The 27,504-nt window shown below is 38.6% G+C and overlaps 1 protein-coding gene across 1 annotated transcript in view; it reads left to right on the plus strand.

The window, feature by feature from the left end:
* Nucleotides 1-27,504, plus strand: part of PCDH11X (protocadherin 11 X-linked) — a 325,382-nt gene that overhangs the window by 225,485 nt on the left and 72,393 nt on the right. The gene's annotated exons all lie outside the window — the stretch shown is intronic.

Genomic DNA, 27,504 nt, shown 5'->3' on the forward strand with positions numbered 1-27,504 from the left:
CTTTGTAAGGATGTGTGCAGCCCTCATTTAAATTGGTAAGAATCCATAAATTCAGACATGTTTTCAGAATTGCGTGACTCCTGATTTTAAAAGATTTCAGCAGAGAGGTAAATGTCTAAATACCTTTGAGGATCTGAGAAGAACATTATTTTTTTTTTTTTGCTTAGTGTTTTATTGCTTATATGGAAATTCAAAACTTGCTGGAATTTTTCTTTTGAGCTAAGAAAGTATCAGGTTCTTTTAAAATTGAAGGAGAAGTTGGGAAGGCACTTTTTCTGTTACCTTAGAATTAATATTTTATTTGTATTACTTGCATGAAGTCTATCTCCATCAGTCTGAGATCTACGGTCAAGTTTATTCTTTCCATTTAACTGCAAGTTTTCAAGATTCTCTGGGGATGTAGTATCCGATATTTCTATTAAAAGAGAGTGCACGGAATAGAGTTTGACTTTCCTAAGGAAAACAGAATGAAGTTTGCACAGACTGCTCTATAGATTCATAAGCAAAAGGGGCAGGAGGAGGGGGATGTGAGATTTGTGTTCAGTTGGCAGCAAGGCTTGGTCACACTGGCGACCTTCAACACGGGGTCACTAGTCTTAGGAAGGTCATCTGTATAGGTGAACGATTTCACAATTTGTAAGATTAGAGTCATGTAAGTAACCTCGGATTTCCAGCCTGCAGAGACTGGGAATTTTAGGACTACACTTTGGCTAGTGTTCTTCTTCGTACCCTTGCAAAGCCACACTGCATCTAGTTTCTCTTAACGACGCCTGAATTTCTGTGAGTGTAGTTAGGACATTGCGCTTCGTCTCCGAGGGGTTTGTTTGATAGATAGCTGCCTCTGAGTTATGCTCCATATTGGTACAACTGTTAAATTTAACACTATGTAAAATTTGACAGACATAAAGACAAACCTTATCATTAAAAGCCAATAATGAATATAAAATAGTAAACTACCCCCCAAAATTTTAGACTAATATATATCTTTGTATTGCATCAGAATATACCAAAGATGTGGTGAAGTGGGAATTGATAGTTGACATTTCTAGATAGTATCTCCATTAATTGAGTTTCCAGCTTTTAGATGGGAATAAGCAACATGTATTTATATGAAATTTGCAGCACCAAATTCCTTCTTGACTAACAGAAGGAGAAAGAAAATTATTTACAGCAGTCTTCACTGGCTTTACTATTGCTAATTAGTTTCTAGTAGTTAATGGAATAGATGAGATTATGGAATTAAACCAATGCAGCTAGCAGTGTGTTTTGCCAGACAGTTAGGATTTAGTGATATGCTGAAAAAAGTTAGTAAACAGTAATGGATAAATGACAGCTTGGATTAATTTCAGAGTGGAATGCTCTTTCTTGCAGGTATGAAAGTCTCTGAATATTAAGTGGACGTTTCCTAGACTCTGAATTCTGAAGAGCTAGTTGAATTAGTCTGTAGGAATACTTAAAAGGCAAGATTGCAGATTTTTTAACAAGCATTTCCCTCCCCCCCACACTATCATTACCATCTTAGCGTTTTGGATCTGTGGTGAAGATTGGAACCCAAGTGGCACTGGAAAATGTACCGTGCTTAGCACTTGGTAAAAACTGTGCGAACACAAGGAACAGAAAAGCAGTGCACATGTGGCTTGTGCTAAGGAGATGTATGTAGTAAGTCATGTATAGAGTGATGTCTTGTGTGCTAATGAAGTCACCATATCTGTGAGCAGACAAGTGTAAACTTGGGCAAAACCTAATCGTTACCAGTTGCACGTACCGGTGGTAACGGCGAGCGATGCGGATTGGTTTTGATTTGTGTTCTGGCCTGAGACGTGACCATAGCCCAGAAAATCTTCATTATGACTAAACAGCTCATAATTAATTTCCTTGTAAAATTATAGTGAAAATTTACCAGTTTAAGAATATTCATCCCTAGTACTTCACACACACTTGTGCGTAAGCTTTGAGGCATGTGCAGTGCTTTTTAATCAGCTCTGAATTAGGTAATGGCTAGCAATGATGATAATCAAAAAGCCCAGGTGGCTGTTTTTGGAATATTTCTGGGTTTTGCAGTATCCTGGGGACCGCTGGGTCTTTGTGTCCTCCGGGATGAAAAAGCCAAACACAGAAGTTGACCCCTGACTGTCCTGGTCTAGGCCTGACAGAGTAAATAAGACGTGATGGTACCAATTTACAGATATTTATGAACTATGTGCAAAAAGAAACAAAGAAAACATCCTAACACAACAGTGTCCATTAGTTACATGTCTGCCCATCAATAGTTAAAAAGTTAATACAATTAACTGTCAGTTATTTCTTGTGCTGATCAGGCAGTTATGATTACCTCTTTGTTTGAAAATGAGATTTTTCTTCTGAAATGGCACTCTTGCTAAAGTTATAGAAGGTCTTCAGAATGAAACTAATTTGAAACAGAAAATTAAATGTTAGTTACATGTGATTGAAGATGAGAATTTTCCCAAGATCCTTTTGTTTGATAGAAATGTGCTGATTTCTGTGAAACAAGTATTTTAAAGTGCTAACTCTTTGATACTCATCTTGTGAGCCGTTTCCAATCTGACTTTATTTTCCCACCAATAATATATTTCCTGCTGTTTGGAAACTACATGCAGCTGGCAACATCACTTTGAAATATTCTTATATTAAAATGTAACACACAGTGATAAAGGGAACTACACTGATATTAATTCTCAGTTTAACCGTGCCAAAAATTAGTGACTAGGAGTTGTAAAGTAATGAAACAAATGTGGTGATAAAATGATGATGTGTTTGGCCTTTGCTGCAAGGGCACCTGGCAGAGCTGTGTCAACGTTGCCACTGAAAGGACTTGATCGGTCCTAAATTAGGCTTGTCTTGCCTCGGTCCACAGGCCCTTATTTTTTATGAAGAACAAAGTATAGTCAGCTTTTCACCTGCATGACAAATAGGAGATCACTGGGACAAGCTCTATGTCCTTAACTATGGAACTGAGAGAAAATTGCAAATAAAATATCGCTGTAAGATTTTAATACAGTCCAAGTAATTTGCTTTTCACATTTCTTTCAGTAATGGGCTAAACTGAAATGGCCATAAAAAAGATCAATCAGAATTATTAACGTCTGGTTAATATTTTTATAAATAATATTATAAATAATATATTTTATAAATAATATCATAAATAAATAAAAATGAATAAATAAACAAATATAAATAAGATACCCTAGGGACTGGTGGGCAACCTCAGTAAGCACTCCCCCGACCATCTCGACATGCGATAGCTTTCTCGGAGCTATCTACAACCAAAAAGAAGCGGATCAAAACGTGCCTGACATCATCGCCACCTCAGGTGTGCCCTTCCAAGTGAAATGAAGTTGTTTGGTAAAGACCCGATAGGTAAAAGCTGAGCTTAAAATAATGAACTCATTTGGCTGAAAGTGATTAAGAAACACGGATCTGGAGGGGGTCTATCAGTGGGGACTGGGCTGATTTGGCGGAAAGACAGCTTCTTCAGCGGGCACTGCTGGCGTCAGAGGAGGGCACAGCCTAAGACTTCCAAATTAATAACATCTGAAAACAGATTTGAAGTCCCAGGTGGTTTCTTAAGTTGGTCTTTTGTTTAAATAAGGTAAAAAACGTATTTTTATGTGAGAGCTGACCATTAGGGAATTATAGTAAGAAATAAGGATTGCCAAAATGATGTATGTTGCTTTTATGCACATCTATATTGAAAAATATTTTCAAAAAATAACACACAGGGAGATAAATTGTGACTTGATTTCAGGGTGCTGATTAATTTGGTGCTCAGTGTACATTTCCCAAAAAAGGTTAATGAATCTGTTGAACTAATGAACTTTTCTTAATTAATACAAGTTTCAATTTTCTCAGAGCAAGGGCGTTAGAGACGAGAGCAATGAATATCACACAAATAAGTACATATTCTCCAGGTTTTTGTCAACTAAAAATACATAAAGGATTGAGTTGTTTTGCTGCCTTTATACAAGACACTTAAGGAGTGAATCTGTATGTGGGTATGTAAATATACATAGATATTTCAGGACTCTCCAGAGTATTTTCATAGGTAGAGTTGAGGTTTTGTCCCTCTGAGAGTCTTTTTCTTTGTGTAGCTATTTCGCAGAGGTGAAATTCCTACGAGGAAAAAATCATCGTTCTCTTAGTTAACTTGGCTTATAGATCCTGAGGTGGAGAGGTTCCTGCTCAGCACGGAGGCTTTTTTTTCGTACTAATGTCTAAAACTAAATCGCCCTCAGGCCTTGAGCAAACGGCCAGCCTTGTAAAAGAGCGTGTTCACCAAAGTGCTAAACGAGAGGTGGCAGGAGCTGAACGGAGGGGGATTCTCGGAGGAGCGCGCTACGCGCCGCTCCGTGTTTGCCTGAGGTGAAGTTACAAAGTGGTTCCCATCGCCAAGGCGAGCAGGTCACGGAAACAGAAGCTCAGTAGCTGGGACTGTAAAAGTCGCTGCCTGCCCCCGGCCGCCCGGCTTCAGAGCAGCTGGCAGCGGTGCGCCCGGTGCGCTCGTGCCGACGTGAAGGCGCGCAGAACCCTCGGAGGGCTCGAGGAAACATATGTTCGAATGCAAACTTCCCAGTTTGCCTGCCAGTGTCATACCGCACCTTTTCATCTCCAGGTATCCCACTCACCGTTTCATGGCTTTACAGCATACTAGGAAATTACCTCCTTCACCGATTTTCTTCCGATTTTGACTCAGTTCCACCTTTCAGTGTGTGCTTTGGACAGGGCTTCATGCATTTGCTTTTCAGAGTCCAAACGTCCGTATGAAATGATACGGCTCAGCTCGAGCCAAGTGCCTGGAGTGTCGCTGGTGGCTATCAGAGGGCAGATCCTTCACGTCTCTTCCGTGTTTCCTAGTTTAAGTGAAGCAAACTTTCCAGAAGTGCAAGCTGCACGTATGGCTTCAAGCTAGGGGAATTTTATTTCCTCTATAATTATATTAAATGCCTTAATAAAGAAAAAGGTATTAAGTAATAATTCCTATTTATAAAAGTAATATTTATGCTGTTATTCTCCTAAGTAGCTATTAAGGATTGTCAAAGATGATTTGTAAAATAGGAAGCTAGAGCTTAATTATGTAGACTTCTGTGGTTAGCAGGGCTCCCTGTTACCTCCTTTTTCCGAGGCAGGAGATTTACTGAGCTCATGCACCAAAGCCAAGTGTTGGGTGTGAGGGAGAGCGGGAGGAAATACAACCATTGTGAAGGGTCATTTGGATGGATCTTCTGCTCTACAGAGTTTCTTCTGAAATACAGACCAAGCCACCCCGTGTTTGGGTAGCGCTGGCTGCCTTTCGAGAACCTTATATACAGTTTCAGGAGTCCCTTTTTATTTTAGCTCATAGATGCAGCAGCTGAAAGATTCCTCTCATTTTTTTCTTTCCTTAAATCGTCTTCCAGTTCCTCGGGATGAGTGTTGAAGTAAGTCTGTGATGCTTTATGGCACTCCTGTATCAGTATGCAGTCCTACAGTGGAGTCAGCCTTGCTGACGTGTAGGATTATGATGAATATGGAAAGAAATCGCTGTCTCTTTGTACTTGCTTGTCTGGTCAGAACTGATAGTCGGTAGGAGAGGAAGTAAATGCTGCCAACACAGGGCTCAGAAAGGGTTTGCAAGGGGTAACGGGGAGCCACGAACTACACCGGCTCCTATTCTGTAGGTAGGCAGGTTCCTGTGACCTGGTTGATATTGAAATAATTTTTACATAACCTTTTAAATCCTTCAATTTCTTTTAACAGAGAAGGTCCCCTCTTGCTTCAAATATAATGCGTGTGTTTTAGAAATGCTTTTCTATGTTTGAAAATTTTAGTACTTAATAAAACAAATTTAATAAATTATTTTGTAATCAAAATAAATTACTGGTTAGTTTTCAAACATAATTTTAAGCAATTATTTAACTTGCACGAAAACTATCAGGCAAACAAACTTATATGAATTCTGTGTCTGTGTTCTTTTATCTTCTCTTTTAAACTAGTTTTGTTATTTACTGTCTAAAGTACTGATGGACCTACTCTATGAATTAAACTTTTATTAAGTAACAACTTAAAATAAAACTTCTATATTCTTTTACCCCTCTCACAATTACATATGGCTTTGAAAGCCACTTTTGAAGAGTTTATATAAAGTTAAAATAACTTAGGAGAAAAATTCAAATTGTCACTATGGTCTAAAGAGCAATGAATAAGACTGGCCTCTTCTTACCAAAAAAACCCCTTACCCTCAAACTTTATATGTGTATTTAAAATCACAAACATTATTTTAACAAGGTAACATTGCATTAGTTAACAGTGTGCTATCAACAAAGCACAGACAATGGAATTGACTTGTTTGCTTGGCATTTATTGGCATTGCTGTGCTTCTGTTTCCAGTTCCAGGAATTGTATTATTGATGAGGTTACATGGCTCAGATTAACCTTACAAAGGTACCTGGAATGGCGGGGAAACCCATTATATTTGTGTATTTTGAATAATTCACACTTCAGACAGATAAAGCTCTTACTGTATGTTGCTTTAATGTACGGCCATTCGCGTAATCACAGTTCCTCCTGAAGTACCAACGGCCTAGATCCATCGACGTTGCTGTTCAGTTAGCGGTAGGGATTGACCAGCTGCTAGAGGAGCAGTATAGACATGCGCTTCCTTTGAGCGGGAAGCTGTAAAATAAAGCATCGTTAGAAGAAGAGTGCTGTGAAAAGGGGAGTGTGTGTTTATAATACTCACAACGAACGTTAAGTAAATTCAACGCCAGGAAGCAGGTTAATGCCCCAGCTCCTTTCACGCTGCTTTCAGGATACTTAGGTGGATGCCGACCAGTAAAAAGATGAAACGTTTGCTACACCTTCAAGGCCCAAGTATGTTAAGAGGTTGAAAAACACACAGCTCCTGTGAGGGCTGAAAGGGTCTTCTTGCAAGCCCCTGTTTTTCTCCCCAGCATTTATAGGAAATTAATCCTTGTGTTACATTGATTGAGCTGTTTGTACAAAACCAACTCTGTTAATATACAGCTCCATCTGTAGAGAATGCAGAATATTCAGGCGCTATAATGGAACAATCAAGAAAAGCAGCTCACATTCTTCCTCGGAGAGTACTACGAGAATACAGGACAAAAGTAAGCAAATGAAAATGTTACCTAAATAAGTATCAAGTGACAGTATTCCTTTAGTGCTTTTGTAAGACTTGGTTCAAAAATCTGTTCTCTCTAATACTCAGCAAGCTTATTTGTGTTTTGAAAATATAATTTGGTTTGCTGTGCTCTTTTTTAACTTGTGTAAATATTTGCTTGTATTTTCATATTTAACTACATTGTATTTCTTTTTTCCACTGTCACAGATGTAGGCAATTTTCTATCCCTTCCCCCCAGCACTTTTTTGGCAGCTGATGAATGCAGTCCTTTGGATCCCGTCTGATCTTTGGCAGGATATCTGGAATTGATGTCCTAGGATGCGTGTAGCTAGCTCAGTAATGATGTTACAGGAAAACTAAACACTCCAAGCTACAAAGCTCTATTCAGAAATTTTATCTCTGATCCAGAGGCAAACTAAAAACTGCTGTAGTCCCGTGAATCACAAAATGAATATTCAGTAACGCACACAGATAGCCAAGGGAATGAGAGGGTGATCCTCCAAGGAAAGCATAATACCAGCAAGTCAGAGTACTTGGACTCCTTGTAAGGGGATTGTTACATATTCCTGAACAAGTTGCTTAATTGTTTCTCCATTGTCCTCAGAAAGAAGTGTAACGATGTAATACAAAGTATTGTTAGTATATGGGTTTATATCCATATTCAGTACGAAGATCCCACCATGAGGGACTGTAAAATCAGTTTGCATTTCACCTGCTTAAAACTAATTCCCACTTCGATGGGAGTAATACAGCAATCCCATCTAGGATTTATCCAGGATGCTACCAGGTGCCAAGAGCTATCACACAGTGCCTGAGCTGACGTGAGGCAGGTGGAGGACTCTGTCACTCTCCTCATCTCTTTGGAATAATTCATTAAATACTTCTACCTGTGTCAGTTGCAGGTAAAACCTACGGTGGAATTACTTGTCTCTATTCTTGTTAATCCCTTGCCTGTCAGCTCTCATCAGCATTACATTCTGCCTGCCTTAGCAATTTCGAACGTGCAAATTCTTCGGCTGATGCGGTGCTGCTAGACTGTCTCGTATAGGTGTATATTATGGATTTGGGTGTCATATATTAATCTTATACTGATATTTCTCTTTGTAGTTTGGACGCTTCCTAGCACAGTTTTGAACAGCAAATAATTGAAATCCTTTACATTTTTTTCATGGAACTAGACATTTATGTATTGGTTTCTACTGAAACATCAAATAGCCAAAATTCCGGTTTCAATGGATGCTCCAGCGCAACTTTGTTAGGTGTATAATGCTGTAATACATTTTTTATGATGGTGACTGCATTGACAGCAGCAGCCCTAATGCTTTACTGAAATCTGGCTGCCTGGAGGCTGGGCACCAGCAGACATTTAAATGTTAAATCTTTGTGTAAAACAGCAAGTCGAAAAGATGAAGTATTGTATCTCTCCACCTACCTGCTGAAAGGGACACAGAGACTGTAGTTGTGTCCTTAAGTTTCAGCTAGGACACATTGACTTTTTAAGCATCTTGTTCAAGATCCTGTTAAAATGTTTCATTTACACCAGATTTAGGCTCCTGCACTGGTTTAATTCTGACTCGATATATTGTGCTGTCCTAGGAAAAGGACCAAATCATTAGCGTAATTTTGTTACGTCGTTTAAATAACAAAGTAGTGATAAAACAGTGTGCTGTGTATATCGTAATAGTTTTTGTAAAGATAGGATTATAATTCAGCCGTCTGTGGATTTTAATGTGGTTAGAGTAACTTCTCCATCTTGAGCAGTGAAATGAAGGTGTTGTCCGAACTATTACCTTCACTCATGATAAGCACCACTCTCCTTCCACATAGTCCTGTTGAACTCGAGGCAAAGTTCGACTCAAAAGACGAAACCCACAGATTACTGAGGGCCGTACATACTCTGCAGCAACTGGAATCTGTACTTCTAAACTGATTAGATGAGTATGTTCCCTATCTGGAAATAGTTCAAATGTTTACAGTCAAGGGAGGTTTTATCCAACACCATTTCTTTCAGATGTCTGGCTGTTAATGTTTAAACATTTTCTGCTGTATTTAGAAAACTATAAAACTTGACTAGGCACTAAAATTTTGCTCCTCCATATGACTTGTATCTGTATAGCTTATATAGGGCTTGATATGTTTCACTCCACTTCCAGCCCAAAATATCCTTCCTGTAATTTCCGTTGAATACACAAATCTTTCAACAGCTGAAGCTTTAGAAACTATTGATCTCGGGAATCATGGGGTTTCATCCCTAGTGACAACCGATATTGCACATATGCGTATGAAGAAGAGCTTATTCCTGTCTCTGTGAGATTATTCAAGCTGAATCGCCATATAGGTGCGTGGTTACTACACACATGTAAATACACGTACACATGCATCTGTATAGTAAAGGGAACAATTCCCGGAGAAGTAGTGTTTACCACAGAGCTAGGGGTGGTTTTTTGTTTGGTAACACATTTGCTAGAAAGGTGCTAGTGGAGAGAAGCCAATACTCAGTGTCCTCACACCTTACCTGTACTCAGTCATAGATTTAATAGTAGAAAAATTGGAAGTGTGATATTGCATCACCAAGTTTAACTTGGATAGGGGGACAGAGAAAATGTAATATGAAGCATGGTGGACAGAATAGGCAATGAGCAGAATACTTTGGGAAATAATACAGAAAAATCCTCTCCCTCTCCCCCAACAGACACATAAGTCAGAGACCTACCCCGCCCTCAACAACCAAGACCAAATTAGTTATCACTGAAGAAGGATGTAGGAGATTTCTGAGTGGAATAATGAATTCTGAAGCTGTCAGTTTGTTCCAGAACTTTAAGTGCTGGAAGCCTAGAGTACTTGCCAAAAGTAGCTTTGTCCACATAATTAGGCTTTTAATGTAAAATCAGATCTTTGTGGACTTCTTTTTCTTTCGTAGAACTGCAATTGTGTAAGGAGAGTGTTTTGATAAGCATAAATGAACAGCAGCGTATGTTTTCAATACTGTTAGTAGGCTGGAACCAGTGTCAAAGAGAACATATGTATCTCCTCTTCCAGCCACCTCTTTTGGCTGCTCTTTGAGCATTGATGCCAAATAAATGAATAAATCTTGTCAGTCCTTTCAGGCCATTCGTTAACTTCATTTCTTTTTGTTAGATAATTTCTTACTACTCTAGGGGTACCAACATTTTTTTTGCATGAGTTTGATTTTCAGATTCAGATACTTATTTCCTGTGTGTTAAGCAAGGCCATTTTCCTTTTTAATTGGATTCTCTGTGTGTGTGTGCTTACTTTAAAGTAGAATACTCAGTTTTTGTTATTTTTTGGAGTATAGGATTCCCTACAATCTGAGAGCTTCCAGTAACCAATACCTAGTTTGGCCCCTGCCTATGCTGCTGCTTGAAGAGTAAAACCTCTTTAGTTTCACCTTTCTAGTTCTAGTATTTAAATACTGGTTTAAGAGGTTGTTGCTGCTTTTATCTTTTTTCCAGTGAGAGAACAACATGGGTAATGGGGTTCATTACAATGTTGTTCTTTGTACTTATGTAAAGACTGAGTTCAAGTTAGCGAAGAAAAATTCCAGATCAGGGATACCACACGAGCCTTTCTACCAGCCCAGTGTGTTGAAAAGGCTTAGGAAAGGGTCGGATGATCAGAACTAGCACAAGAGATGGACAGCAGTGTGTAGCCTGGGATACAAGAGGTAAAGGTAGGTCTGCAGTAGCCCGCAGTAAGGTGGACAAGGCTTCTCTAGGTCCGCAACCTCAACTTGCTGTTTGACCCGGTGTTTCTATGATGAACTTTAGAGCTCTTGGATACAACATTGGAATACCTATTGAGCAATTGGAGTACCAGCTGGAAAACATCCCTCCTGCTCATAATAGTATGGCGGGATTAAAATATAGATGTGTTTCAGAAACATTAAAATTACAAATTATGTAGGTTTATTACTTTTATTTGTACTTTTAATAAGAGCTGTTTGATATTATGAAGCTCTATCTTTTCGTGCAATTGTGTGTCTGTCAGTATTCCAGAGGGAAGGCTGTCTCCGGGAGAAGGTATCGGAGTATGAGTACTGCTGAATGATTCGTTTATAAATTGTTTTATTTTGTTAGGAGTTTTTCTGTTGTACTTTCCTCTATAATACCTAATTTTTTCCATGCTGTAATAGGCTCATATTCTTAAAACCTTTAAGAAGGTGTGATATTACTTTGATCTCATAGGCTGGACAGCATAGCAAACGAAGCGTAACGGACTTCCTTAAGTAGCCTTAAGGTTCATCTGGAAATGGGGCATGTATGTCCCTATTTATCCTGTGTTGTTACCAAAAGAGAGCTTTTTCTGGGTGCATACATTTGAACATAGCACAGAGAAAGAAAACTCCTGGTTAAGGCAATTGAGTTATCAGGGAATCTGGATTTTGTAGGTATCTGGCGTGCATGAGTGTGTGTGTGTTGAACGCTAAGATGACCACTTAAATTCTTTAGAGACGTTGAGGAACAGTAAGCAATAAATGGGCTTATTGATCCACTTTAATAAATGGCCTGTTGAAAGAAATCATTTATGTGCATATAGTATTTCTTCTATGCTACATAAAAATCTCTGACGTGAGCTTGACAGATTTGTTCACAGAAAATATTTATTGTACCCTGAACTATGTAACATGTCTTGATTATTGATGTTTCTTGTTTTTCCTGGCAGAGAATGTTATTGCTTTTTTTCTTTTTCTTTTTTTTTTAAGAATCCCTGGCGTTATTCTCAACAGTAAAGAAGTAGGAGTTCCGCACCTTCTTTGCAGTGCTTCACACAGTACTGACTACGTGTGTTTTGTATGTCTGTGTTATGAGCTGCTGAATATTGATATTCTTCTCTTTACTCCCAAGATTGTATATCCTTTTTTTCTTCCACTTATTTTTCAGAGGGAAGAAAAATATGCTTAAACTTGTGTCTTAAATGTGATTCAACTTAGTCTTTTATTGTTATAATTTACATGGAGCTTAGATGGCTTAACAAACAACTTTTTTTGGGTCAGCTAGATGATGCTGAGGCAGCATAACACACTTTTCTGCAGCAGTTACCTTAATTAATTAGGGCTCTTGCATGCTTTCTGTGAGGTCCTCGATAGCAGCTTTAAAAAAGTCTCCTGATTCTTTAACCTTTCTCATCAGAAGGGTGTTACTGGAGGAAAACTGCTTAAAATGAAAGACAGTCAAAATGGGTTTAAAAAACCTTTTAGACTATGAACATATACATTATTATAGAGCTGGAAATACAGGGAGAGAAGGAATCTCAGTATGCAGTCTGTTCTAGGGGTCTAAGTTTGAAGATGAACAAGATGGTTCATTGAGATTTTCTTGTATTTTCCAAAGAAACAAATATATCTCTTGTTTGTGTCATTGTCTGTTAAGAAAACGCTAGTGTGAGTAGTATTTGATGCAATATATTGCAATTTGTTTGTATCTGTGTGACATTTTGTTAAACATAAAAGCAAATGGGAAAATAAGGTGCATCAGGGGGATGTTATGGCTGAGAGGGAAGTTTATCACTGAGCTGTCATTGACAACTGAAAGAATTCATAGACTCAAGTGTCACACGATAACACATTGCTAACAGCAACTTATTTAAGTATATAATTCTGAATTTAATCTATGTGCTACCTTCAAGGTTAGTAGCTAGAGGATACTTGGGATCAAAGAAGGCAGAGTATGAAAGAATCTGTTAGAGTCTAAACCAAGTGCTTAACTTAGACATTGAAATGGGTTTATCACCTGAATCCAGATCAATGAATCTGTATTTAGCACTGAGTCTGTTGTAGTGTTTTGGTCATCCAGAAAATGGTCCTATTCTTGAGGACAAGGCATCATATGTACCCTCATGGTCAAGAAAATGATGCTTGAAGTCAGCTGAGTTTTGTCTTCAAGAACGATTGAATCCCAAGAATCCTTGTCTGTAGTAACTTGCTCTGTAAGGTTAGATCAGGTATTTTAAGAAGAAATTATTTTCTAGCAAGTTGAAGCAGAGATTTGGTATTGAAAATTTAAGGAAAAGAACAAAATGATAGGAAACTCTTCCATTGCAAAGGACGTTTAGCTTAATATTTTACTTTAAAGTGGAGCCACTTTTTACTATCTTTTGTATTTTTCTTTTCTCCAGAGGAGCTGAATAGTCCACAGAGATAATATTGGTTCCATTTCTTTCTCCTTAGCTGGTTGCTGATTGTAAGGTTAACTTAGCAACAGATATATTTTTGAATGCTCTGGGTCCATGAACAAGTTCCTATTGACACAAGCGTTCAGTAGCATTTTCCAGGATAAGTTCAGCTTTGCATGTGCATATTAATTGAACAGATTTCAAAGAGATCCATGGAGGTACTCTTGAATATATATGGCTGCTGAATATGCCTGTATAAATTCTCTTGTAGAATACCGACCTCAGATAACAGTTTTAAATTAATCATCATTTTCATTACAAGTTCCAAACGTCTCCAAAGCAAACATTTAGATCTTCCCTCTGGGTGGAGGAACAAGCTGTACAGCCTGTAGCTACTAAAATCCTAAGACATCTATTTCAGCAAGCTACTTAATAGAACTGATGCAACTGTGAGGAAAAAAAATGTTACCCCACCCATCATCATCTTAGAGAAATATTTTTATACTCCCTCATAGGAACCTTGCTGACAAAGAAAAACACAGCTAGTGAGTCCAGGTATGGGTTGAAACACTCTATGTGGTCAAAGAAGGTCTGTGAAGAGCGGTTCCCTTTAGAAGAGTCTTGTGAAGCTTCTGGAAAGGAACAAGTGAGGATGTGGAAGAACCTGAGAGAACGTTTTTGTGTTTGTACGCTGAGTTGTGATCTGGAGTAAGAACTAAAATTTCCATAAATGCATTAGTAGCTTAAAATGATCAGATTACACGAACTAATTAGTTGATTCTGGATTGAACGTCAGTGGTGGTGTGTGGAGGGAAATCTCTGAAAGAGAGAGGAGAAGGTGCTAAAGATCTCGGTCACAGAGAGCAGGTGGTGTCATCCTGTGACTTCCAATAACCGTAGCTTGCTCCAGTCTTCATTTTGAGATGATTTTTAGCTGCCTCTCCTGAAATAGAGACATCTAAGTTGAAAGACTGGTGTCAAAAACATGGAGTCACTCAGTTAACACACTTCCTTCTCGCCTAAAATACCATATCCTTAATATGGGACTTGTTTCATATTACTGCCCAGCAAGATGGAATCCATGCTTCCAAATACATTTTTCACCATTTACAGCTTTTGATGCAGTGCCTAAAGCTTGATTTGTTGCTTCGGGATGATTCCATATCAAGTGCCATGAATCAAATTATTTTCTAACACAATGGGGTTAGCACCTCTCTTGCTGTGACGAATGGTTTTGCAGAGGTACCAAAAATAAATGCTCCACAGCAGCAAGGTTTATCCCATCTTTCGAATAAAATCTGCCCACTTGTCCACTCTTCAGTTAGCTAGAGAGCAATACAGGAAATAGTTTTCCTTTGAGGTAAATCCACATCAGTATACATCATGGGCTCTTTGGAATGAATTGGTCCTTTGAGACAAATTTCACTGAGTCCGTGGTGCAGCTAGCTACGGGAAAGTACCCGTGACCTGGTACTCCAGTCCAGTGTCCTTGGCAGTGTGTGAAGGAAAGCCAAACTACAAAACCTGAAAAGTCTGCCTAGGCTTGATGTCGTCTTTTTTTAAGTCTATGTGCATAACACTCCTTACGTGTTTTTGTAATTCTTTCAAAGGGAAACAATATATAAGGGGTTATCAGGCCTTGCAAACTGATTCCATGTTTTGAGCAAGAGTGCACATCAACTTCTGGCAATTATGCTGATATGAATATTCTGGCTCTCCAGTGAAAGAAGAATTAACCTATCCATATTTTTTTTTTCTTTACCTATTTAAAGACTAGAGAAATAAGAACACTTTGACTTCCTGTAAGGCCTTTCAGTTGAATACCTTCAAGCGTATCATAAAAAACGAATTATTTTCTCTTTCCATCCATTATAATGTTAACAGACCATTATAATCTCCATTTGTTGATGGAGTTATTGAGTCGCATTGCAGTATGATGGAGAATTTAGATCATGATAGAAAAAAACCTGAGACACAGGTGGGACATTTTAGGGACAGAGACATTCCACATTTTGTGAATGGGAACACACACACTCTCTCACTCTCTGACATGCATAAGGAAATTTCAAAATAATTGTACACACATTAGCTTCCAGTCTTTGATAGTCTTTCCCCAAATCAAAAGCTTTGGCATTCAAATGGTGTTGCGGTCCTCATAAAATGTTAGAATAAAAAACCCAGGGCTATATTGGCAGTAAACTAGGGTTGCTTTCTAAGTGCTTGTTTGACTGCAGCAAACACTAGCATGTTATTGACAGAACAGTTTTTCTTCAGGTGAAGGTTCACCTTCATCTAGAAGTTTATAGGACATAGTTTTATACGGAAAGTTTTCTTTTTTACAAATATAGTTTGATATTTTACACGGGATATCTTCTAGACTATCAATTTTATACTTTTGTTTTGGATTGCATGTTACTAATGCATTGTAATTTCTCCAAAATGCTGTTCAAGAAGAGACCTATTGCTCAGTGGCTTTGTGTATAAAATACTAGCCTCCCACATCAGGTACTGTGTTTCACATTTAATTTGCAATGCCTATGAGATATACTGAACTGCTGAAAACAATTTGGGTAGCTGGTGAAGCACAATATCGAGGCCCATAGATAGTGTAAGAGATGGGGTTTTAGCTTTTTTGCTCAGGTCTTTCAAAAATACGGTGTCAGAGCTAAGGTACCCCTTCTTTAACTGGATCAGAAATGTTTTAATTCTCTAAATTGCAAACTCTAATGAAATTACTGCATAGGAAAAGGTGATGCCTACTCTTAATTAACGTCAGGTTTTTCAAACACCTCAGATACCCACTTTATGAAGTAATTGCACATAAACTTAAGGGTTTAGTCTACATGTCTGTAAATATCCATAACTAAGTATCTTAAAGATGGGAAGAATAATTACATCAGTGCTAACTGATGGGTTTCTGATATAAAGGTGTTATCACCCTTTGTGGACTAGTTCTCCTCAACGTATTTGATTGTACTCTGATCAGCTGAGGGAGGCTCAAAGACAAAAGTACTAAACCATTTCTGAACAATTAGGATATGTAGCCTTCCCAGGTCTTCACAGTGAGAGGGGAAGGATATTGCTTTTGGTCCATGGTACAAACTGTTTTCTTAGATATGAAATTGGATTATCCCATAGCTAGATACGTTTTGAAGTAACCCTTTGGAATCCTTTGGCATCTGATGCCCCTTCAGTAATGTAAATTCTTTCAGCTTTTCTGCCGGGCTTTGTGTTTAGTTAAGGATCTTTCTCCCAAGTATGTATTTAAAATGCTTAAACCACAGCTAATCTCAGTCAAATGTAACTTTAAACTTCTTTGTTTCAGCATTTTAGAGGTTCCTTCTTTTATCCCATTCAGTAATAAACAGGAACACACGCACACACAGTCAGTGTTAGGGCATGAAGATGAGGTTCAGATAATGGAAACAGACACATGTTGAAAGATGTATAGGAATTAAATATACTATTGTATCATTTATCATAGAATTTCTGATATCAGTGAATAAAATGTGGCAACCTAAGTGAGACTAGCCATGAAGGTGTCTAAGGCTGAACAAGGGTGAGCCAGACAGCCCAATGAGTTAGCTGATTTTAAGTGTTACGTTGACCAGGTAGATCTGCAATTGAAATAATCGCTAGTGTTAAAGCAAAACCAAAATTTTGATTTACTCAAAATAGAAATTAAAACATCGTTTGGTGATGCAACAGATTTTGCAAGGCAAATCCTATGCCTGTTCTTACTTCAACGTTGCTATTGTATGTAGGAGAGAATGGTGTGCGCGCACACGCTTGCTGAAAGAATTACTACAATAGAAGTTTCAAAATTAATAAATGTCTCTGAGAAAAATCATATTCACTTCATCATGTAGCATTTACATTAGCACTGCTGCTTTACTGCAGACAAATTAAGGGGATGACTTATTAGAAAAAAATTACTTGCACACACTGTAATTGCAATAGGTTAAGAACCCATAAGTGCTATCCCAAATAATGGAAAGAAAATGTAATCATTTAACCTCTTGAACTCTTGTCCGTATATGGTGTTTGGATATCTGCTGGAATTATCAATTCCAGTCTTATTTTTTATGCCATTTTGCGTCAGGCTTTTTGGTCGTCTCTTCTCAAAATTGCAGCAAAGTCTATCTAAGAAGTATACATTCTGTACAGAAACATGTAAGAACAGTGAAACAGGAATCTCAGTAAAAAAATTATAACATCAACTTTGGCGTATGGCAATTCACTCTTGTCCAAAGTCATGTGTACCGTTTGCAATCCATCTGATGAGACGCATTAGGAAAAAGTGCAATTTGAGGTGCTCAATGACCTGCATGGCTTCCCTGTACAGAGCTGAATTTCACCTTGAAGTATTGTAACTATTCCGTAATTGTGTAATATAAATACGTGTGAAATCTCCACCTTTTCTGATTTTAGATGTGGTTGACTACATCCAAACCCATCTATTTAGTGAGAAACTTGAATTTAGAATCTAGAAATCCATATTTCTTACTTTTGTGAGTCAATCACAAAACCAAACCTAGGCTTTCGGGGTTTGATTTTATTAATAGTAAAATCCTGCTAATATTAATTTAACAAGGGAGGCTCCAGATCTTACAGTTCAATGCATAGACCAGTAGCACTATGTTTTGCTCTCCAAGTTCCCTGGAGGTGTTTTCTGGAATATTTTTTTAACAAGGGTACCACTTTCAAAATATTAATTCTACCTGCTACAGCAACATTAACAACTGCTGGATTGTGAACTCCTATAAAAGCAGTAGAATGTAACAAAATTAATGGAGTCCTTAAAATGATGGCAATTATTAGAGCGATAATGAGCAAACCTCTTCTATGTTCATTAGTTGCAGAACAGTATATTTTTATGACGGAACTGGTTTCTGTAGGAGCAGCTCATACTGTGATTGAAGTCTGAAGCTTCATCTGTATTAAATACGACAGAATTATGTATAAAGCAGGTATATGAGTCGCCATTCAAGGTTTTATAGCTTTTTGACTTCCGATAAAAACTGTATTGTTACTGGTAAATGATTGTGACTGACTTTTTCTGTTGTAGCACCCTTAGCAATGTGGCACTGTGGTTTTGTGCTTGTTGTTGAGTGAGAATATGAGTATATTTCAAATCAGGAAATAAACCCAACATTGATGCTCTTGCAGTAAAAGAAATAGGAACATACTAATAATGAGAAGAAAGTCAAAGGCACTGCTTACGTGAGCTGAGTTCTGTGGGACTGAAAGCATAAATAGTTTAAAAAATTGACGTGTAAAAATCCATACTCTGAATAGGAGGACAAAGTCAGACTCACCGGGTGAAAAATGTCAGTTTTACTCCCTGTTTGACAAGTAAAACTTAGTACTTTTTTAAAAGACTTTTCTGTATTTGTGACCACTATTTTCATTTCCATTCCATTTTTCTTCTTCTAACAAGAGACTGTGCACCCCCATAGTCATTGAATCTGCGAAGTGGATGGAGAGTTCCTACCTTACCAGAAAAGATTTAAAAAACCAGAGCCAAAACCCCCTGAATTTTAATGGCTTTGGTCTCATTATTATCACTTGAGGAAGAGTCTGCTAAGAGCCGTACACAGACCATTTATTTTGCAGCTCCCTTTTGAAATCAAATCAGTACAAAACTTATAAAGCGTAAGGGCTGTTTGTCACTTGAAATGCTCGGGCTTTGCTGCTGCTGCGCGGAAGGGGATTGCTCCTCGCCGGGGAACACGTGCTTGTGTTACCCATGCAAGTGAGGGCCTGAAGCCAGAAGGTACAGAATGATAATCGAGTAGGGAGAGCTTTAACATTGCGGTAGAGAGCCTGCAGAGCAGTCTGCGTGAACTGAGGCTTCCTAGACATGCTGGAATCCTCTGGAAAGAGCTGAAGTGGCAAATCAGCCAATTTCCCTCGTGTCTAGCTAAGATAAATTTGTCTGGATGACTTGTAACTCTCTCTGCTTATGAATGAGAGCTTTTGAGTTAAATGCATCACTCCTGATAAGAAAAAGAAGATTAGGAGACAATGACATCTGCTGGCTTTGGAAAGAGAAGACATCAAACCAGCATGTCCTGCCTAGGCACGGACTTTGCTTTTTAGCAGTCCTTCATTTTGACTTTTCCATGAAGCTGTGAACCGATAAAGCAATGTAAAATAAAAAAAAGGGTACGTGGGCAGAGTCCTGCCATCAGGATCACCAGGCACCTCAGGCAGGAGAGGGGCTGCTGGCTTCTGCTGGACCCGAACTCAGCCCGTGCAGGAGGGCGTTTCGGAGAGAAGGAAGGTCCTGGCCAGCAGCTCAATGGCAGGAGCTGCTTCTCTGCGGGCACCCTCGTAAAACATCCTGAGAGACACTTCTGGTGCACTTACTTCTTGATTTGGATAAGAATCATCACAGCTAACTATCCTTCAAGGAAGATACTGTCCTAGCAAACCAGCATGTAAGAAAAAAATGACAGAATTTTTTGGTTTAGTCCTTCTTTGGGGTGATGGGATAGATGCCCTTTCAGACATTTCTGTTGGAACTCTTAACGAGCACTGTGCTACACGAAGTATACAGTGCCTTCCATCTGGTGATGTCAGATCAGAAATCTTAAAAAAATAAATGAATGAATTGTACCTATCCTTTCTTCCAAAGTTAGGAACTTTTGTCCAACATTTCCAGTCTCATTTGTTTGGGGATCATAAGACTGGATTGAAAATCATAACATTTGCATTGAATATTTTAGGAAGATTTTTCTGCATTTGCTTTACAGCTTTGATTAAGATTCATATACTAAATCCTTCTGCAATCTCTTAAATCTCTGAGTGTCATGTAATCACATCTCTCTAGAAGCAGATATCTAAGGAAAATATTAAATAGGAGGTGTTCTGAATTAAAAATTGAGATTTTTAACATGTGGAAGCCTTCGTAGCACAGTAGGCACCTGGAGGAAACGGAGGCACTGTGTGTTTCAAAGATTTCTTCGGACCCCAAAAGCCAAATGAAAATACCAAAAATAAAGCCTAGGCTTCCCGCTGGTCTGTGACTGCAGTGGGTCTTAATGCGTCTCTTGAACGGGGAGTTTGAGAGCAAGACGTTAAAACAGCCTGGCTGCAGTAAAATAATGTCCAAACGTCTGTGTGGCTTTTGATTTGGTCACTCAGACTCAGTACAAAGGGAAAAGTTTATTACAATACAGGCAGGAGACTCAAAGTACTTATTATTTAGTCTGTGTTGTCCCTTTTCTGTTCATCTTTATTATAGCCTGTTTCTTGCCTTCTACCACTTACCCTCAAGCTCCAGAGTCTGACTTACTAGCTGATAACTACTAGAAGTCAGCCTGCTGGGTTTTGTTTGCTTTTTTGTTCTTTTTTTTTTCTAACCATACTTCAAATGTTTCTGTCAACCTCCTTTTCCTGTACTCAACTGTGTACTAAAAGGAAAAGCGCATCTGTTTTCAACAGGATATAATAGCAAAGATTTGAAGTCAAATGGATATATTAGGAATACGGTTTCACTTCACAAGCAATTGCACTGTGTCATCGTGATGCGTTTGTATGTGAAATATAATTTACTTATTTCAGAGTGGGGGCGTGTAAAAGTATTTCTGTGATTCTCTGTCAGTCAGTTGTCATTCATCTTCCTCTGCAGGAGGTTTTGCTGTTGTTTTTGTTCTTTCTGGGGTTTCTGTTGTTGTTGTTGTTTGGTTTTTTTGCTTTAAATCAAGCCTGGTCATCTAGTTGGCACGCTGTACCCGGATTTGTGCAGGAAACATGTTGAAGTATCACAAAGATGAAAGTTTAAAAGCTCCTCCATATACAAGAACAAAATCCTTAGCATTCATAGCAAGCCTCCTAGAAATGCATTATATATTGTTACCACGTCAGCTTGTAATATTGGTACATGGCTTCAGTGCCTTGCTTGTATTTGTAATTACATTTAAATAATTTAACTCCATTATAGTACAATGTCTAGTGGAAATGCACGATTCTTTAGGAAGACATTTCCTTTCAGATTGATCTAATGACTTCAGAAATGCCGCTATTATTAAAGCTTGTTAACTATTGATATGCAAAAATAAAACTCTTATGAGTGCAATGGAAGACATTAATAAATATGCTCATTTCTGAGAATATTTTTGCAATGAGCTATTTGATAACTCATTATTTGATTTGGGTTCTGTGTCAGACAGCCTTAATAGCCTGACTACTTGTATTTTGCAGATCATAGGTAGCTTTTATCAAAATGAGGCTAAAAGGGTTCCAACTGATGAGTGATTGAAGTCATCCAGTGAAATACAGTAATTATCCTAGAATAATGCAATGCCCAGGTAAATTCTTGGATGGCAGCGAGATTTCTTGGACTGCAATAGGACTGTGTTCACCTGAAGCTGGAAAAGACAGTAGAGTACACACAGTAGATTTTTTTTGTTTATGTGTGTCTGTTTACTGATGGATTTATGTTGGATGTACAAAGTGTAGCGTAGCTTCGTAACTGCTGAAATGCATCTCATCATTTGCTTTGAATTTCTACAAACACTTTAAAGTTGTTTTTCAGTCTTCTGTTGGGTTTTTTTTTGTGCTTTGTTTTTTCCCCATCGTGGAAAACAGTCGACCACAAGTTTTGAGTATAAAACGCTACATCTTTCTTGCAGAATGTGACGCCAGAGAAGCTTCTAACATTGTAAAAATGTACGTTGGTGGCAAAGCGCACTTCCTTTGTTTTGTTCACACTAAATGAGCCTGTTTGCAGGCTCACAGTAGGAACTAAATAGTAAATACTAGGACGAGCACATTGTTTTTCCTCAGTAACGCCACTGTGTCCTTCCTCAGCAGTACCGTGGAACAATATATGGAGAGCTACCGTAATTTATCAAAGCAGCTCCGTAAATCTGTTGCACCTTCTCGTTCTTGGGTTGCTGGGTCACTTCTTTGCTGTCAGTCCACAAAACAGGCGCAAGCCTCTGGCTGCCTCTCTTCCTGGGTGCTGCTCCAAGGTTGAACTGCTGGGTTTTGTTACTGTCCCCTTTTCCAATCTGTTTATTCATTTCCATCAAACTTGCCTGCCTTCTCCCAATCCTTTATCTTCCTTTAATCCTTCATTCCCTTTCCCTAATCTCTAAGGGCTTTTCAATGTCTTCCACTCTCTTTGTTCATGTTCCATCAGGGGATTCCTGTGGTGGATCCAAAGGTTTGTCTCAGGTTTGCAACGCTCAATGCGTGCGACGTGCTCTGGCACCACAGTAGCAGCTTCCCGTACCCCCCAGCCCTCCCACCAGCAGTGACAGGCTCAAATTTGTGTAACTGTGGGAAAAAACTGAAAGCGTCTGCATCAGGTTTTCCAGTCCATTTATCATAAGATAGATTTCCTTCTTCTTAAGAGGCTTTTATGGAGCAGGGAGAAAAATCAGACATATATGAAGCTAAGTGGAAAAGATGTGAGTGAAATGTCAGGACTCTGTTTTATTCTCCAAATGTGTTTTTCATAGTTTTTTTTCTAGTTTTGCCACTAGTGGTGAAATTAATGGATTAATGTAAGTTTTTCTACACGCTAATGGGCATGCCTGAAAAACCCTGAAGGTTTTTTTTTAAACATAAGCCTTTAAATATTTCTGTGTATGCTACCTTGAGGTTTGGTTGTTTTTAAGCTAAATGGCAACCGTCGAAATTACTGACTTTGTATTTTCCTACGGAACTAAATGCTTTGATCTCTTTAATACAATCAATAACAGAAATACACTCTGATTTGGAGAAAAACAGATGATTAAGTATTTTTGCAAAATGAGGACAAATAGCCATCTCTCCCTGTTGTCAAACACATTTCTTTTTGTTTGATTGAATGTACAGATATTTTCATTGTACATTAGCTGCGCTACTTAATGAAATGGACCTATCGTTACAACTCAAAACTATATATAAATTACATATTGTTATAGTTGCTATGGCAAATAATTACCATTATTTAATGGTAACTTACGAAACCATTGAGTAGCACGGTGAAGGTAGTTGCTAAAATGCAAAATGCTATTTCTCTGGGGATTATATTTAATAGCAGATCTAGATTATTTTTTCTTAATTGTCTGGCTTCATAGCTATTTTGAATTGTGTACCTCTGAAACATTAACACGTATACAAGAAGGCAGCTTGATTTTGGACACAGAATATACCTGTATGTACTCTGTGGTCCCGGTTCTTGTACTTCTAGTTTTAAGGATGTTCCTCATTCGTACTCCAGCCTTCTCTCTTTCCCATCGGGTGGTGTTAAGTAACTGTGCCATTACCTTCTCATAAATTAGTCCCAGCCTGCTTCAGACTTCAGGCTTGTCTAACTGTGGCTCACCTCAGTAGGGTGTTACCTTTTAATATCGGAGAGATTTGGATATTTGTCATAAATGACATTCTGAATCACAGCCAAGAAGATATTACTGATATAAGTGCTTGATGCTGGCCTCTTCAAAAAGGTGAATTTTCTATCTTGCATGAATCTTTTGGGATTGTTCATGGAAATGAACAAACATGCCTCTTTGCAGAAATTTTCTAGCTAAAAGGGAATCATTGTAGTTTACTCAGGAGAAGAACAGATGCAGCCACGTGGGTAAGTGTAAGTACAAACACTGCAAGCTCAATATATTCCAGAGGAAAAGATGGAAATAAATCTTATGTGTATATTACACTGTCAAACCCAGTAGTAATTTTAAGATTAATTTGTCTCCCCATTATTGATATGTGTCACATTCCCCCTGAGTTGAGTCATACCCTGTTTATTTCTTGCCTTTTCTCTACCTCCATCAAAATTTGAAAGGTATCTAATATATACAGAAGTCTGGAGCTGAGCGTTATTTAAATAAAGGATTGATCCAGGGCTTCGTATACAAATAAATGGTACTGGGAATAATTGCAGATTTTGCACAGCTCTAAAAAATGTAGGGCAATCGACATAAAAATTCAGCGTTTATTTGTGAGTGTGTTGTGCAGTTAATGTTCCTCCTTGACAATAGGTGCATTTACAGGGTCTCGCTGTGGTGAAGCTTGGTCACTGTTGGTTTCATCAGGTACTGTTTGGTACCTGACTTAACATCCTTATAACAGGCTGCTGTTACCAGTGGATAAACTCCTTCTAGCCGATAAAGATGATCCAACTTCGCAATAGAGACTATACAAACACCAGCTAGCTTGAAATCCACGTTCTCATTGTCGATGCTCTGGCTTTTCCAGGTTGACTCCCGTTTTCAAGGAGCTGGGCAGAAATGGCATATGTAGTTTTTCCCTTACAGAATTGGTTCTGGCTCCTTTCTCATTCGTGCGCTTTGTTCGTATCTCAAATATCAGAAGGGAAGAAGAATGAAAACTATATTAAGAAATGTGGCATTTAACACAACATAACCTCATCAATTAAATAGCTTAGATTTGGCAAGGATTAGATATTTACAGCATGTAAATAAAATTATTAATTACATAAGATACTGTTTACTAAGATTCTTAATCCTCCTGCTTCGGGGTGTGAACTAATTAGTAGTCAGTGCTGAAAAATTGCATCATTTTATGACAATGAGTTCATGGAAAAACTGTGGATGAACAAAATGAGAGCTGCCATGTGGTATGAATAAACCACCACAGACATCATTGGCTCTTGATGGGAGGTTGTACCTGCAGAATGCTGGGAGAAATAATCCTAATCAGCTGGAGAACTGAAGTGGGGGTAGGAGCAGCCCTTCAAGGGCAAGGAAAACTTGAAACATCTGATTCAACTTTCTTTAAAAATTGGGCGATAATTAGACGTGTATCTTAAATAGACCTTTCTCAGCAGAGAGCACACCATGAGTGTTTTAAGCACAGGTGGAGCCTTCATCTGTCTGAAACGTGAAAGTCTGTCTGAGTTTTTCAGTCAGCAGAGCAATGGCTTACAAGAACCTCATCCAATGGTGTGGTTAAATCAGGGCTGTCTCTGTCGGGGCAGAGCCATTCTCCTGTGCCCGGGAGCGCTTTGGCAGGCTTTGTGCTCCAGTGGGTAATGAGGGTTAGGAATGGGCAGCAGGTAGCAGAGGTCAGATCCCTGTAACAATTCACCTTCTTCCTACAAGCCTATAAAAGGACAAATAAACCACCATTTTATTCAGCAGCACAGTGCTACCACTTTGAGCAGGACGTATTTCTCACCGGCTGACTTTCCCACACAGAACCCTGTGCTGCTTTTAGCTGCTGTCGATCCCTCCCCTTGCTCGTCCGTAGCCTGAAGGATTCGCTGGCAGTTTCAGAAGTCCAGGCTCATGACCCCAGTACGCTTATCTTCTCTGTGCCGTTCATAGAAACTTGTAACGGAGAGAAGCTCTGCTCCTTCGCCGGGCTGCACTGGGAGCCCACCGGAGAGCCTCTCTGGTATCTGTCTTCCCAGAGCTTCATTAGGAGCTCATGGATGCAATGGGAGCAAAGAGGAAGATATGCCAGTGTTAAACTAATTAAAAATCTTATCTTCATAATTTCATTTTTGTTGTTGAATTCACAATGGCTTCTATGTATTTGTGTGTGTATTTGTGGAGGTGTATGTGTCTGCATTCAAAGTGAGCGTGTACATGTATTAATCCTGAAGACGAAAACAGATGTTGCAGAAACAGAAAACTACAAAGTTATTTGTTTCTGTAGACAGAATAATATTGTGGTTAAAGGGAATAAAAACATGGTAGGAAATGGCTTCTCCTTTCTTTATAGTCAAAGTAAGTGTAAAGAAGGATCTGTGGAGTTACAGGTAGTTCACATCAAGTATTTTCTTAAGACGGGATAGAATGAGAAACCTTCGGAGAACCAAAACATTTTTTTCTGCCCACATGCAAATAAAGTGACCTAAATACTATTTCTCTGTTTCTGTTTTTCTGTTCCCGTAATACTGGGGAAACTCAGTAGACATCATAGGGCATGAAGGTTAACGACTGCTGCTGCTTTTTGGATGCAGAACTGGTTGGGCTCAATGCTCCAAACAGAAGCAGGTTTCAGGATTTTGCACCAGCTCCAGACTCCAGATATGATAGTGGGAGAATGATCTCATTCCCGCCTTTGTCAAGCATTCCGAGACATCAAATAGCATGGTGGTGTAGTGTGCAGTATGACAACCTGTTACATAGTTTGTGGATGGCTTCATACCTAACTAGTCGTTGCGATGAGTATGAAGGTTACAAGTACACTGTGAAGTAGTGTAAAATTAGAGTAACTTCCTATGATACAGTATGCAAAATGAGAGTTGTTAGGCTTCAAAGAGATCACAGGACTGACATTGAAACAAGTAGAAAGATGGCAGGTTGCATCTCCTTTTTACAGCACTGTTCTTCTAGCTCTTTTTCTTTCTAGGTGGTCCCACTAATTTTTTTCCAAAGTATAAGATCATTAAAAATTATACTAAGCGAATCATTTTTCTAATTCTTTGTGTTGAAGTCATGGATTGATGATATTCTTGCTCATGTCTGAAACTTGCTTACCATCATTTTAATTTATTTTCCTAATTGTCTTGTTTTGTTAAATAATCGGTATAATAAGGCTCTGCAAGGCTTTCCAAATAAATGAGAAGCATAGAATGGCATATTTGATACATGACTTTTGAAAGTTCCTGACCCAGGCTTTCAACAAAGCTTAATTTTGTAAGTTGGTAGTGGATGAACACAGTCTTGAATTGAGAACTGCATGTTCATCTGTTTATGTACTTTGCCGTTAATTGGGATTGCCTTTTGTCAATAGGCTGGTAGAGCTTCAGCTCGTGAAATGTTGGCTTGGATTCTGTTGCTCTTTTCTCTTTCTGCCACTGGTTCTGACTGAGTCTTGCCTTTGGCAAATTGCTTGTAGTCAGTCAGTGACTTTTTATTTTGGTAAGAGTCTTCTAGCTGGCTAAAATTTTTTGCAAGAAGTAGTGGACAGAAAGTGGAAGAAAACTGTTGTAATTGCAATTTACTCTGATTCCTGAGCCCTCAAGCATAGGCTGCAGTTAAACCCCACACATTTGAGTCAGCAAATAAAATCCTAACGAGAAATTCAAAGTGTTGCAGTGATTCCAAACTTGGTATCCCCATGGAACTAGAAACTGATGCTTCTCCAATATCCAGAAGATGGTACCAAGGTGAGAAATTAGTAATCTAAGTTAGCACTTAAATGCCCACTTAATTTTGGTTAACCAGATACTCTTAATTTCAGCTACTCATGTGCTTTCAGTTAAGTCCTTCGTAAGTGCTTTATTTAGATGTGGATGATGTTTTTTCCATCGAGCATTA

The sequence above is a fragment of the Gavia stellata genome, chromosome 14 (assembly GCF_030936135.1).
Source record: "Gavia stellata isolate bGavSte3 chromosome 14, bGavSte3.hap2, whole genome shotgun sequence".
In the NCBI taxonomy this organism is placed as follows: Eukaryota; Metazoa; Chordata; class Aves; order Gaviiformes; family Gaviidae; genus Gavia; species Gavia stellata.